The sequence below is a fragment of the Anomalospiza imberbis genome, chromosome 6 (genome assembly GCF_031753505.1).
Source record: "Anomalospiza imberbis isolate Cuckoo-Finch-1a 21T00152 chromosome 6, ASM3175350v1, whole genome shotgun sequence".
In the NCBI taxonomy this organism is placed as follows: domain Eukaryota; kingdom Metazoa; phylum Chordata; class Aves; order Passeriformes; family Viduidae; genus Anomalospiza; species Anomalospiza imberbis.
The window spans coordinates 44,645,940-44,661,087 of NC_089686.1; the positions used below are offsets into that span (position 1 = coordinate 44,645,940).

Below are 15,148 nucleotides of genomic sequence, written 5' to 3' on the forward strand. Positions count from 1 at the left end.
GAACTTTCTGAAAAACTTAGTGGCAGCACTTCTTTATTCACCTATCAACATAATATTGTAGAAAGTGTACAGCATACTGACTCTTCTTAAGTCTGATTTGTGCAGATTTTTATTGTACTTTTTAATAGCCTTCTTATGTGCAATTCCGAATTAGAGGTAATGCTCTGTTGTAAAATAAAGGCTCAAGCAAAGTTACGAAATTGCATCAGATCTTTCCATGCAGGACAATGAGAATACAGTGTGGCTACAGAATTATTTTTGATCAGTAGGAGCGTTAGGTTGCTCTTACAATATTTGACTAAACAATTTACAAAATCATAGTAGCAGCATATTAAGGTTTTCTAGTATATGTTAACATCACCAGCAATGATCTACAGCTTTCCGATTTATTTGCTAGATGGTTTTCCCCCCTTGGAGTTTGTCAGTTTTAACACTGTATGCTGTCCCAGACGTACTGTTTGTGGCCTTTGTTATAGTAGCAAACCGTTGGTTGGAAGTCAAATTGATTTCTTTAAAAAAGAGAAAAAAAAATGAAAAGGTGTTGACAATTTGCTGACTTTTTAGTACATTATATGTACAAGGGTAGCAGTATGCAGAATAAAGTTTGGATATGGTGTATTTATTGCTTGTTACGTAAATTAAACACCTTGTATTTAACACTTTTCAATACTTTTAGATAAAATTGTTCTTTGCAAGAATGATTGGTGCTTATTTTTTCAAGAATTTGCTGTGAAATAATGTGATTACGACGGGCAACATTTATCCAATGAACTGCAGCTATTCTAAATTGGTTCTTCATATTTTTCTGTTGCACTTGTAAAATGCTACAAGGAATTTAAAGAAAAATCTATTCACTTTAACTTATGATAGTTTTATCAAATTAAAAACAACTAAGTCACAGCTTTTGTTCTGTGGTAACCTAAGAATTGTTTGTCTTTTAAGAACCAGTTGTAAAAGAATGAAAAAATATGTATATGTTGTAAATATTTGTGTGTTGTGAGAAATTTTGTCATAAGAAATTGAGATAACTTGCCAGAAAGGTTTTTAAGTTTAGAAATACATCCATGCCAATAAAATAGGAAACTGTAAACCTAGTTTTAAACTCTGCATCAGTTGGAGTTCTTCGCTCATACATAATTCACTTAATACTTCAGAGTCTGCTTTATAACAATGAAGAGCATCAGGGCAATCTTTGGCTCTTTGGTTTTTAATAAAAGAATGTTAGGAAACTTCTGGGCACAATGGATTGTTTGTATGTATGAATCAGCTTTCTAAGCCATTTTTTTCAAACAGATCTGAAACATCAGAGTTGACATAACTGTGTATTGCTTTGGTCTGTAGTGTTTGTGTTTCTACTCGACTGTCGATTAAGGTTTTGAGTTTTTGTATCTAGAGGTGTAGAAGCACAAGTTTCATGCTAAAACAGGTGCTGTTGGGTCAGCTGAATCCACTGTTGGCTGCTCAGGATTTTCATGTCAAGTCCAACTCTCTCTGCCCTAAAGATCAAGAGCTTGAGTTACATGGCCACTGTGTTACCCAGTGGTGAAAGCATTAGTGGAGCGAATTAAGTGTAGAATTGAACCTAAGACTTGTAACTTTGTCAGTCTTTGGGAAAGGCCTTGCGTCATGCCAGGGTGTGTATGTTTTTAGAATGTGGGTTGATCTCTCTGCAGTCCGTGGCTCATACTATCACACCTTGGCCTTCAGTTCAGGGAAGACTGCATAGATGCTTTGGTGAGTATGCTCACAGCTCTGGTGATTGGTCTTGTGGGGTCTTTAATTATACTGTATCATAAAGTGGGTTAAAGGAGAGAGAGATGGGTTATTAAGGGCTTGCCTTAAAGTCAGAAGTGTCCAGGAAACAGCTGATGACAAATGACACTAATACAGCTCTTCTAGAATTCACAGGCGTTGTGACTGGATGCTATGCTCTACAGGCATTTCTGGCTGTACGAGCAAAAGCTGAACATAGTCTCTGCATACTTTTACCTGCAGCCCTTCTGTGCCCTGCTGCTCCTGCTTGCAGGTTCATACTCAGTGCTCCTCTGGCAGCCTCAGTGGGTGTAGTGGTGCAGGGTTGGTTTGCAGAAATGTCATTCACCTGGATGTATGAGGGAAAGGGGGTCAATGCAGCAACTAAACAGTACCCACCATTGTAGGTATTTATGCCCAGTGTGCTCAAGAGCGAAGTTAGGTCTTGCTAAACCAGCATCAAGCAACGAGAGCAGATGATAAAACAGAAGAAATTGGAAGTGAATCGTGCCCTTAGAGGAAGAAGCTGTTTTCCTGGAGTGGATGATCCTCCTAACTCATAGTTCAGCCAGCCCCTTAATGAGAGCTGCTTTCCTTTTCTTTTAGTGTGAAGGTAAGTACAAGTAACTGGGCATCAGGAGCTCTAGGTTGGTCTTGCTCACTGAACAACCTTCCTGTCTTGGACAGTCTGGAACAAAAGTTCCTAGTCATTTCCATGGCCACATCCTGCTGTACAGATGTTTGTGTTACAGATACCTTGAAAACAAGTGTTCCCCCAAGTGGGGCAGGAGGGCAGGGCTTCCACAACCCCCCATTTGTGCCCCCTTCCCCTGATGCAGAAAGTGGGCATTTTTTCTCTCTAAATCTGTATGTGAATTGGTGGATCTCAATGTTTCCATAACCTTGGTAGCAGGGGAAGGTGTATATTTGTCACCTGTATGAGAACCTGACAACCTGGCCATGTTTCTTGTCCAGATTGCAAAGCGCTATGGAGCTTACAGTGCTTTGACTGTCAGGGACCTTGTTTAACCTTGACATCTCATTGCCCAGGATACTGGTAAGAAAAGCGGCCACAGCTGAGTAGGTTTGGGGTGACCACAGCACCTTTTAGCAGCTTGAAGAAGTGGAGGAAGTGTATTATAGATAGCTTTGTCACCTTGTTGTGCATTATGTGTAACAGGTTGTTCGGCTATAAAAGAAACACCCCAACCACTATGAAAACGGCAGGCTGGCTGACTGCAGATTTGGGAGCATCCTGTCACATGTAGTTATGCTGCCAACCCCTTACATAGCCAAAGTATGTTCATGTCTCTTTTTGGCTGGGGTTTTTTTCTGGTTTCTTGTGCATTTTGCCTAGTACTGCCAGTTTATGTTCTTTAAAATCAGCTCAGGAGCAGTTCTTTGCTCCCCATATTTGTATAGTTAGTTGCCCTTTTTAGAATGAAAGGTTGAAGGCTTGGGAGCTGTGCAGAATGAGACCTACTGAAAGATAAATTTGCATTATATCTTCTAGTATCATGCCTTTTCCTAAATCCCCCTCCGCCATGAGTATTCTCTTGTTTGGGCTGGGTCTTAAGTAAACCTATGGCCTTGCATAATCTCTGTTGGCCCTTCCTAAACTCTTGATTTCACAAAGTAGGGAGGTTATGGTGGCTTGCTGTTCTTCAGCCTCACTTCATGGCAGCAACAGTAACATTTCTTTGCTCTTTTTTGCCTGCTATAGCTCCTGCTTTTTGCCAACCATCTTGTTTACAAATATTTTATAACTATTTTTATTATTGCAAGGTATACCGGTTATTTCACTGTTACTCCTCCCCACAAAGGAAATCCTTTACTTCTTCCCAGGCATCTGCATTTGATTTAAGTGTAATTTTACTTGGATATATTCTTGCAAGGAATTTGATCAGAACGGTTCCTGCCACAGATGGGAGCTTGGGGTGGTCAAGTGGTGTTGTTGGAGGACTCCTTGTTGCATGTGCAGGAATCACAATACTGAAACAGATATGGGGCCAGTGAAAGTGTGGTGCTTGGGAATGGCCTTAGCTTAACAAGCAGAGATTTGTGTTCAATAGTGAGTTTCAGTCAAGTGTGGAGCTATTGATGGAGCCAGCAAACCATAGGTTTTTCCACTGCTGCTTTATGATGTTCATCAGAAGTCAGTTCTATTTAATAATTAGATTTTTAGTCTTTTTTTACTTCAGTCCCCATTCATTTAAGAATTTGACTCAATGATCCTTGTGGGTCCCTTCCAACTCAGAATATTCTGTGATTCTCTGTAATTCCCATGTTTGGCCACACTATGACAACATTGGTGCTAAACTGGTAGATCCAATAAGATGTGGCGAGCAGGTCAAGGGAGTGATTCTCGCCCTCTACTGTGCTGTCATAAGATCCCACCTGGAGTGCTGTGTCCAGGTCTGGAGTGCTCAGCACAGGAAAGACACAGACGGGTCCAGAGGAGGGGCACAGAGATGGTCAGAGGCCTGGAGCACCCTATGCTCCATGAGGCTGGAGACTGTGAGGACAGGGAGAGAGCTGCAGTTGTTCAGCTTGGAGAAGGGCCACAGAGGACTTAGTGCACCTTCCAGCACTGAAAAGGGGCCTGCAGGAAGGCTCGAGAGGGGCTTTTCATAAGTGATAGGTCAAGGGTTATGGCTATAAACTGCAAGACAGGAGGTTTAAATTAGATGCTAGGAAGAAATTCTCTACTGTGAGGGTTGTGAGACACCAGATCGGGTTGCTCAGAGAAGCTGTGGATGCCCCATCCCTGTCAGTATACTTGCATGTTCATTCATCCTGCCCCTTTGGCAGGATACTGGCATCCTGTTTCTTTCCAAGAGAATTCCTACCTTGCTACAGAAATATTTTTCAAAATGCTTTCTTTTCCTCCTTTGAGTTTGGAAAGAAACCCTGAGGTGAATAAAACTCAAGACAATACTGTCTGCAATTCCATAGCCAAGTTGCAAAAACATTCCAAATGGTAAAATGATAAAATTTAACTGATAACAGCAGTGCAAAATCTTTGCAACTGACTTTGAAATACAATTTTTCACAAAGTAATAACCTCTCATTTTTGAACAAATTAACAAATAAAACCATGAGGCTGACTATGCTAAGTTCCCCTAAAACTCAGTGTAAAGAAGCAGGCATTTTCAGAAGTTCAAATTTGACCAGATGGAATTTAACCCATCTTTAGAGGAAAATCTCAAAATAATTTAAAAATAAATAAATAAGAAATTCAAACCCTGCTTTTATACCCCCCAAGGAAGCCAGCTGGCTTGTCTCACCTGTGCATTGGTTTAGCATAACAGTATTTTGCATCTGGAAATTGCTCTGTAAAATGCTTGTTGCATTTTACTGATTCATTTTCCACACCTGCACTATTTATGGGTTTACCTGTTGCAAACCAGGCTCCAGAGGGGATGCCAGTTATACTCAGCAAAATCTTCCTGTCTGAGGTGACACCGTGTCTCTCCCTGGACTTGCATGTGCTGGCGTCTGCCAGCTGCAGCTATTCTGTGCACGGTTACAGCGGAGGTGTGAATCGGAGCCACTGTCTGGGGTCAGGGCAAACCTGCAAAAGTTGCTCACTATAGCCCACCTGTCCCTTCATAAAAGGACTCTGCAGCAGGATAGTGCGAGTTATGCTGGTTTGTACCAAGAGGAAAGACCTCCAAAAGCCAAAACACTTAATGCAGCTTTGTTCCAACGATGGCTTCTCCCTTTCCTCTCCTTCACTGTTGTGGACTAGCTCTTTTATCCATTGACTGTTACCGTTCCCAGCACTAGGTGGCACTAAGATTCCAAGAGAGGGACTTCTCGGCCACGCAGCCCTGCTCCCGGTTAAGGGACCAGTTTGTATTAGTTAAGAGTTGTTTGGCCATTTATTATTTTGTATGTGAGGTATCCTGGGAGTGTATCTGAGTGTTACATGGGGGAAGAAAACAACCAGCCATGCTCGGCAAGGACAGTTTGGGAATAACTTGGTGCTGAATGCTGCTGTGCTCTTGCCGGTTTTAATCCTTTTGCATTCCACCAGGAATTTCCCCCTTCAGCCTTCTCCATGCCTGTCTCTCGAGTTTCCTCTGTTTCCATTAGTCAGAACAACTTCTGCCAAGGGCAGGCAGGCCGCATGTGCTGCTGTGCCCTGCATCCTGCTGGGAGCTGCTTGCCACTGTGTTAAAGGTCCTTGTGCAAGGGGCACTACCGGTACAGGAGCAGCGCGACATGATGGGAAAAGAGTGGAAAAAAGCAAGCAGTGTATCATCCTCCTCTCGTCCCCTGAGTCTATAGGAATTCTTTCTTGGTCGAGATCCAGTATTAACACTTGCCTCAGGAATGCCGTAAGGGTTCTGGAGGGGGAAGGGTTGTTGGCTGGTCTTACAGCTCCCAAAATCAAGTGAGAGCAAGTTGGCTGCTGCCTGTCCTGTTGCTATGCAGTACTTTTAAATTAGTATTTGCTATGCGGTTGTACCTCCATGCTATGTGCTAGCAGCTGTAGGAAGATCCTGGCCATCTAGGCAGCATCTCTTTCTGGAATACTGAACTCTCTCATGTTTGGTTTACTCGCTATTCTCCCCCACACAGTGAGGTATTTATTATCTGAGCAGACCTGGTAGAATAATTTCTGTGAAGTCTTAACAAAAATGATGGATGAATACAAAAAATGAAAGGTGTAGCTGAACACTACCTGACTTTCATTCAACCCAGGCTATGTGGCCGTTTTTCTTTGTTCTGCAGCCCTGCCTTGCTGCTCTCAGAGAAACCATGGAGTTTAGTCTACAGACTCTTACTTTTGCCCATGCCTTTTTTAGATCAAGAATTACCCAGAACAATGCAGCAACAGTCTACCACATATCCCAATGGTCTTGAAGGAGATCAGAGTTACAGTTAGCAGTTTGTTCCTTAAGGGAACAGAGCAGTAACACACTTTGAAATAGCATTGATCTCCTAAACACTGATTAAAGTGCAGAGAAAAGACCTTCTGTAGAGGTTTAAGATTTCCCTGACTGATTGGCTATTATAAGTTGCTTGTGTCCCTCTGGGTCCCAGAATCCAAATTTTATTTGTTTAGTAAAAGCAGAACAATACCTAAATGCTGATCTGCTCTGAAAGTCTGTCTTAGGTTGGGTGCTCCAGAAAGTCAAATTGACTCACAGAAAGGAAGGTGAGGAGACAGGAGGCTCTACCAAATCTATAAAATCTATCAAAACAGCATCTTTAGATGTTTTTAATCAGTGACTGAGTAGTCATAGCTATCAGTGGGTTAAGGGCCCTGAGAACTAATCTTTTCCACAACTTACTTGGAAATGCCTCTGGCAGAACTAGCAGGCTGGGGAGGCAGAAGGGGATCTGCCCCCTCACTGCGGCTCTCCCAGTCTGCACATGTGATCTGTGGTCGAGGTGAGTTGGTGACAGGCACAGCACTGTGCACTATAGAGTCTGAGCCATCCCATGCTGCCATTCATGCTGCAGTCCCAGCAACACAGGTGCAGTCTCTGGAGGAAAGGAGCAGTTTGTTTGAGTGCCTGGGGATCAAGACTTCTTGGCTGCATTGCTCAGGGAAGATTGCAGTGGATATTCTTTTGTGTAGTCCTGAACTTTTCCACCTTATATTTATTACTTCTGTTCTTGTGCTTCCTTCAGACTCACCTTACTAGACTTCCCTTACACATCAAAGCATTTGAAGTCTGGCTCCTCATCTGTGATCTGTCTGCAAAACAGAGATGATCTTGCCCATCACCTAATAAAGCCTTTAAGTCCAATAAAGCTGTAAGCTCCTCAGGACAATGACTTTTCCTAGTTATACAAATTTTTATGTATGTAGTATGAGCCTTGAATTAGGTACGTGTATCTCACATAGCTAGAACAGTAAAATTATAAGAACACCTCTTTTTTTTCCTTTTAGATTGTAGAAGATATAGGGCAACAGTGACTTTCCTACATTATTTTTTATCTTTTGGAAAAGCTTTTACCCCTGCCACAACCTACCATTTCTGTACAAGTGAGACTTGCACCTCTTTTATGTTGCCAAGCAACATAAAAGATGCAGTTGCAGCCAGTAAGAATCCATTTAGACTAATTAAATGTTGCAAATCCATTATGGCTCTCTTGCTGGCACCCGTAGACACAAAAAAATTATGTGCTCCTTACAGGGCCTGACTTATGGCAGTGCTTGGCAGGCAGGAGTGCTGCTGCACTTGACTTCAAAACAGTGTAAGAAGGAGGAGTCTTGGCTGTGGAAAGCAGCTGTAAAGCCAAGAGGAATGGCTGTGTGTCTTGTGACCTTTGATTGCATGATTGCCTGACGTGGTATCATATGATAACTCTCAGAGACCACTAAGAATCAAGCAAGGCTTTCTCACCAGGATGAAATGTTCCACAAAGCTGTCATAGCACATGCAAGTAGACAAGGTGGATGACTTTGGTCAAACTCCGGGGATTTGGAAAGTGTTTGTTTGCTTGGTTTTAACCACTGCCACTGCTTTCTGTTTACAGGCAAGCCTGTCCCCCTCTTTGTAACATGGATATAATTCTTTTCTCATTTTTAAATCATCACTTTTCCACACCAGAGGTCATCAACTGGGAAAGGATTTAAAAGGAAGAGGCATTACTCATACCCCAGTATCAGCCAGTATGGTATATAATCATGAGCGGTTAAGCTCAGCAGAGCCTTTCACCTCTTTAGGGCTGGTTCATGTGGGTATTTACTGGCTGCAGTAATATGCCATTTTTCACCAGCTGGTTCTAATCTTATTGCAAGATCTTCTGAGCTAGCTTCACTGCAAAGATTTTAACTGGACTTTGGAATCCTAAAGCAGCAAAGATTAAGTAAGTGGTGAATATTTCTCACCATGAGAGTATGTTTCAAGGTTATTCTTCCATTTCCTCACTCACAGGGACTCTAAAATTTAGTTCTGTGGCTAAAAATTGCCAGTCCTTACCAGCACTAAAGACTGAAACTAGTGATTTCTGTCCAATTCCCAGCAAAGAGGAAATTGTACTCCAGCATTCACTCTGAAAAGTGCTTGCAAGCACTGTTTCCTGGATCCTTGCCTGCTGCGCCACTGGACCACTCCAGTGGTTTGAGAGTGGAGGATGGTCTGGGTGGTGCTTGGAAGCAGCACCAAGCAGGGACAAGACAGTGTTGCTGTTGTCTGCACAAGCTGGAGGTCACAGCTGCCCTCACCAGCTCAGGCTCCTGTAGCCAGGACACAGTCCGTCTGCGAAGGGCAGCAGGGGGGTCTTGCACCTTGCCCTCTCCAACCTGAACCTGGAAGCAGGGGGCTTGTCTGCCTGTAAACTGTAGGGATGCATTGTTTGCTTGAGGACTGGTTTGGGTTGTGATTTTTTTTTTTCCGGTCAAGTTTTCCCCAGGAGAGGGAGCAGTCCACACAAATGATGTTGAGGGGAATGAATCTGCTTATTCCAGCTCCAGCTTGACCGTGTTTGCTGTATTGCTGCCAGTGTCTTTTTTCCTCGTGCTTCTCATTATCAACTCTTTTTGTTTCACCTTCTGACTCCTCTGGTAAACTTGCAACAGCTCCGGCAGTGCTGGCCCTTCGAGGCTGGCATTCAGGGCAGAAATTGCACCTCTTTGCTCTGTAAGCCCCCTTTCCCACCACAGTACTCCCAAGGCTGCTCCCAGTGCCTGGTCCCACAGCCTACATCTGCATAGCCGGGCCCTGAGTCAAAGTCACTTCATTCCCAGCACGGCGTCCCGCTTGCCTCCGTCCCAGGCCACAGAGCAGTGGCTCGGCAGCAGCTCCTCTGGTCACTATGGTGACAGTGGTCAGCAAAGGAGGACATTGGTTAATTCGGGAATTCAGGGCTGCTTTGCTGAAAATCTCCTTTTTATTCTAGCAATAGTAACTTCCAGAGGCTTGCTGCTGGTTAGGTATCCATCTGGAGGCTGACTGCTTCCCTAGCAGATGATTATATTTCCAGTAACAAATGCATAGAAAAACAGATGAAAGTTGGGGGTTGTGGCGTTCAAAACCACTGCTGCCAAAGTTCCTGTCTTCATGGTGTCTTTTGTTGTGTCAGGAATAGTTCCAAAGCACAGTAGCCTGGTTACCACTTAAGGAATGGATTGTGGTTTCTTGTTGACTTGCTTCACTATTTATTCCTTCCTTTCCTTCTTTCTTTTTTAAATAACCAGGGGGGGAGGGGGGATGTAACAGAGCTAACTTTGTGTTACTCAAGTCTCTGCTGCATTGTATCCCAGTGCACCTGATATAAAACCATCTACTGACACTTGCTGTGATTCTTAGCACTGCTGTAAGCTGAACCACTCTGGGAAAATTTCCAAGGAATAATGGGTGGAATTCTCAAGGACAAGATGAGGAGGACAGCACAAGGTATCTGTTCAACAGCATTCCTGGGAAACTAGTGTGCCAGGGAGGCTGTCATAGCAGTGACTGGCATGAATAATAGTATTACTCTTTATTTTGGTGTGCCACTGGAAAGATCGAAGAGGTTTTGTGTATGGATGACCCTCAAATTAAGGGCAAAACTTGAGTAGGGGATTTGCAGCAAAGACTTGAAGTTATAAAGCTTTTAGGGGAATAAACTGTTTTCACTGGATAAGACCTACAGCTGCCTGCTTAGAGATGGTCATCTTTGGTAAAGACATTTCCAGGGACAGATGCAGTCTTTTAAGAGCATGCAGCTGCAACAATTGCATCTCTGCAGTGTGCTATCTGAATGTCTGATACAAAGAAAACTACAGACACATGCTGTGATTTTTAATGCTACTGTCAGCTGAACCACTGGGAAATCTTCCAGGGAGCATCAGGCAGAGTTCTGAAGGACAGATTGAGGACAGCGCAAGGTATAAGTGCTAACAGCACTCCTAGGAGACTACTGTTCTAGAGCCATAGCCTGAAATAGGGTAAACTCTTAAAAGTATAGCCTCTTCTAAGTTAGTACAAGCAGCCATGCTGAAGAACTTGCAAAAAGCTTGTGTTGTGAGCAGCCCCCTCTACTCCCATTTAACAGTATGTAGGTCATGCTTACGTCCCCTTTTCTGTACATGAGCACAGTGGGATTTGAGATGTGTGTGTCCTTTCTTTGGGTGGAGGACTATATTAAACCTGAGCAGTGTTGCAGTTCATGAGGCACTAGTTGGAGTATGACAGTTTGCTCTGTCTCTGTTGGTGAGTGTTATCTGAAGCATCAGATCATGTAGTTCATGTTGATTTTGCAGCCTGGAGGGTGACACTACACAGCGATCAGGGTAAACATTTCACACAGCAGCCAAAGTTCACTCTTGTAGGTCTGAGTTGTCATCTCTGCTTCCAGGTTGCATTGACAAAATGGAATAAAAAATGAAGGAGGTAAGTGGAAGTGGGCGAGGCAGTTTAACTCATATCATTGATGTGTCCATTCAAAGGGCAACATCAGTCAGCTGAGCATGAGTAAATTCCCATTTATGAAGGCCTGGCCTTAGACTCTGGACCTCCACAGCTGAAGAATCGCTATAGGGCCACAGAATTACATTTTTATTGAAAAAAGCGTGTCATGAACCTCAATATAAATACCATCTCCACCTCAGCCTTGTCATGTGCTCTGAGATAACAGCCTTTATTACTTCATTTTGCCATCTCAGCATAGACCTGTTGGCTGGTACCACCCAAGGGATAAGACTCTTAAGACAGTTTATAATCTGTTCTGTAATCTTTTTGTTCAGAAGAGATCCCTAGGCAAGGAATTCCTGCTTCCTGTTAAGGCTGGGTGTGCAGCAGATTTTGTCTGTTGATGTTGGCCACTCTCTTTAGGCTTCATTTTAGTGTCTTTTTAGCTCTTTGCTTCCATGTTTCATTACTTCAATTGTGTGTCTTAAGTTTTAAAGTTATTTTCAGATGTTCCTTCTACTTGCTGGCATTGTAATGCCTGCATATGTCTGTATCTAAAAGCACAACAGTGATGCTTAAACTGTGACAGTCATGCATAGTGGGTCCCTTTGTGCTTAAGTCTGGGCATTTATTTAACCATGGAGGAAAACTACCAAACAGGATAGGTTCTTGCGAGAAGCTAAGTTCAACTGAAGTTTTGGATGTGGCCTTAGATGGGTTCTGACAACCGCCGGGCTCTCTCACTTTTACTTGCATACAAATCTATGTAGGGAAGAAGTTCCTGTTTAAAGGGTTGTGATTTTGTCAGTTTGTGTAGGAGTCTGGTTTAAGGGCAGATTCCCAAGTGCTATTAAGAAGAAGGAAGAAGGAAGAAAAGGGCATTTGTTTAGATAGATCTTCTCTACTGCCCATCATCTCCACAGTGCTGCAGATGAAAGAGGTTTTCAATTCTGCTGTGGGATAGAGAAAGCAGCCCAAGTTCACAGAGCCCAAGGGTGGCCTTTTTCAATAGTACCAGCTGCTTCATAAGCCAATGGCTGATTCGACCCTGACCTCCATGGTAGTGGCACCAGGCCAACACTGTATGCTCCAGCAAATCATTCCCTCAGGCTCTGTAAATCCTGTGCTATTGTCCTGCTTCTGGGGCACTGAGAGGACACCCTATGTCACTCATGCACCGAGAGCAAACTATGCAGCAAGGGTGGTAACAGTGTTTTAAGCTGCTGCACTCGGCATGCAGGGATGGAGCTGAATCCCTAATTTTGGAATAGCAATAGCCAGACCACTGCCAGTGAGTGAGCATCACTCGTCTGCTTTGGCATTTGCAGAAGCACATGTGTCACACTACCTGCTGAACATGAGGTTGTGGAAAATAGAGGCCTCCTGAGCTGTGAATCAGAAATAGAGCAGCTGACACCATGGACTGCCCTTATTCCCAGCTGGAAGTACTATTTGCTGCAGTTTCAAGTGAACACAGCCTCCCAGCCCTTCCTGCTCTGTCTCTTCTCTGCTCTTACAGTCAGCATGTACAAACCTTTTTGTTACAAACTGAGACGCTGTGTGAGAACACAATGTCTTCACCCACAGCAGAAAGGCAAAGTCTCTTTGCAAAGACTTCCACTTATGAAGGACAGCAGAAACAGTGGTCCTGTAGCCATGTTTGAAAGCTGTTGTTTCTCCTATTTCTACCAATTTCCTGCCTTTCAGTTGCTCTGGAAAGGGATAAAGACTGGATGAGTTAGCAAGAGACAACAGAGAAGGTGAGTGGCATTTGCATGAAAGATGGTAATAGGAGAAGGGGGGAGGAGGCAGAAAGAGTGGAAGAAGCACAGAGTTAAGAGTGACCTTGGCAGGAGAGAATAACAGACAGTGATGGCCAGGAGAAAGAAGGGCAACAGACAGTGGAAAGGGGAGACCTTGGAAAGATTAACGAGACTCAACTGTGCTAAGGTGGAGGGACCTTGCACTGGGATTTCCAGGCAACTGTGCAACCATTTTCTCATGCAGTGAAAGACATAAACAATCACACCATGTGTTAGAAAGCAGAAATACAAGAGTAAGGGATTTTCCTGTTTCTTCTCCCAATCTGGTGAAAAATTTTGCCCTTTCTCCAGAGTTGGGTTTTTTCCTAGAAGCCATTCCTTCAGAAGACATGGTCAATTCTGCAGTTCCCCAGAGTCTGGATTTTAACTATACATACAGTATAATGCCTTTGTTTGAAGAAGTGTCGTGCACAAACAGAAATCTGAGATTTTATGACTGGTAGACCGATAATGATTTAAAGGAAATTCCTCTCTCTGTACAAGTTAAGACATGTCAAATTAACTCCTCCTCTAACATTTGTGGCACCATCCATGCAAACTAGTCTGAGCAGGTAACATTTTTCATCTTCTTTGAAGTTCTAGTCAGTGGCAGACCCACTGAGAGACTGAGTGAAATCTGTCCTACCAACTCCACCACACACTTGGCAGGTTCACCAAAACTTGTAGTGTGGATGTCAATGCACTGTTGAGTTAATAAAACCTTGACGCTGCCCTAATTTTGCTAATGTAACTCTCTCTTGGGCCCTAGAAGTGGTATGCAAGAGCTCAGGTGGCTGTTTCTTACCTTTATCCTCAAGTGGTATGCAAGAGCTCAGGTGGCTGTTTCTTACCTTTATCCTCAAGTTCATTCCTGTGTACATGGAGGACAGACCCTACTTTCCCTTTAGCAATCTAGGCAGGGCCCCCATTACTCAGCTTTGCTACAGGGAATAGTTGAGGATGGTTTTTCTTGCCTACAGGAGTACAAACAAACAGGAAGCACCTGACTGGGCACTGCCCATCCTGTTGCAGTTCAGAGCTTCTCTAGATGTGTCCTTTGCAGATGGATTTCTCCCTTTGCTCAGGATCTGTGACCGACATTGGGTCCCAGAGGAGTAGCTGCAGCACAACAGTGGTGTTCTCTGTGCAGGGCATGCTCTGTACAGTCTGCCTCTGGGTACAGCATTTGGGAAACCTGGCCAAGGCAGCTTGCCTGGCACGCTACAGCTCTGGATGCTCCAGCTGGGAGTGCCGCCCCAGCTCTCAGCAGTGCTGGGGCTGCAGCTTTGGTACCCAGGCTCCTTGGCTCAGGACTGCAGCTCTGTCTCTAACTGCCACACTGGAGGATCCCCAGTCCAATGGCTTTGACAGAGCCCCTTTGCTGCTGAGCCCCAGGCAGCAGCAGCTTTTTTCAGGATCGGTTTCATGATACTGAAATGGAGGCATCCTATTCAACAAGCCTTTCCAAATGCCCTACATGTCTGGGAAGGATTGAGCTGCCCTCTGCCAGTGCTATAGGTCAACAGTGACAACAAATGGGTTGAACATTGGAGGAATCTCTCCTTTGAACACCAAGATTACTGGATTTTAGTAGATTACCAGCATAGAGAAAATGAGAGTTAAGTGAATTGATTTCTTCCTTCCTCTCATATTTATATGTTAAATTAATATTTTATATTCAGCAAGTCAATTAACTGTGCCTGCAACTGTGTATGAAACACTGAAATTTGCTTTAATTCTTCTTTCAGAAAACTCTACACATCCTGCCTGTGTAAAAGATATGTACCTGTCAGGGCTCACCCCCAGATTGGGGTGACTCTGAAAGATGGAAAAGTCTCTCCTTTAACCTGTGCTTTCAAAGAAAGGCTTAGTAGTCTTCAGTCGTCCGGTCTCGAGGTCATTTATTGTATGTTATCTAAAAGATTTTCTCCCTGAGCTGCTGCGGTCCATTCAGCAGTCAGGCAAAGGCACACTCCGACGCCCAGGGGGCTGGTGCCCTCTTTTATATCATACATTACGTGTTAAATGTTTATGGTTTTTCCCCAATGCCCATCACCTATACTGAATGGTGACTTTCTACTCTAAAGCAATCTGTGAGTGCCAACATCACCAAGAACAAGGAGGTTAGGAAGAAGAAGGAAAGAGGACAGGGCACACCCAAGTCCCTCCATCTTAGAACCTCTGACCCCCATGTACAAAACTCAGACTCCTCTGTACAAGGCCTAAAACCCCCCTGTA

The 15,148-nt window shown here is 43.8% G+C and overlaps 2 long non-coding RNA genes across 6 annotated transcripts in view; both read right to left on the reverse strand.

The window, feature by feature from the left end:
• Positions 1-15,148, reverse strand: part of LOC137475939 (uncharacterized) — a 54,602-nt gene that overhangs the window by 22,692 nt on the left and 16,762 nt on the right. The window lies entirely within an intron of this gene.
• Positions 118-8,918, reverse strand: LOC137475940 (uncharacterized). The gene is made up of 2 exons (XR_011000148.1): positions 3,520-8,918; positions 118-3,405 (listed from the first exon to the last, which is right to left on the reverse strand). It is a non-coding gene; the product is annotated as an uncharacterized lncRNA (long non-coding RNA).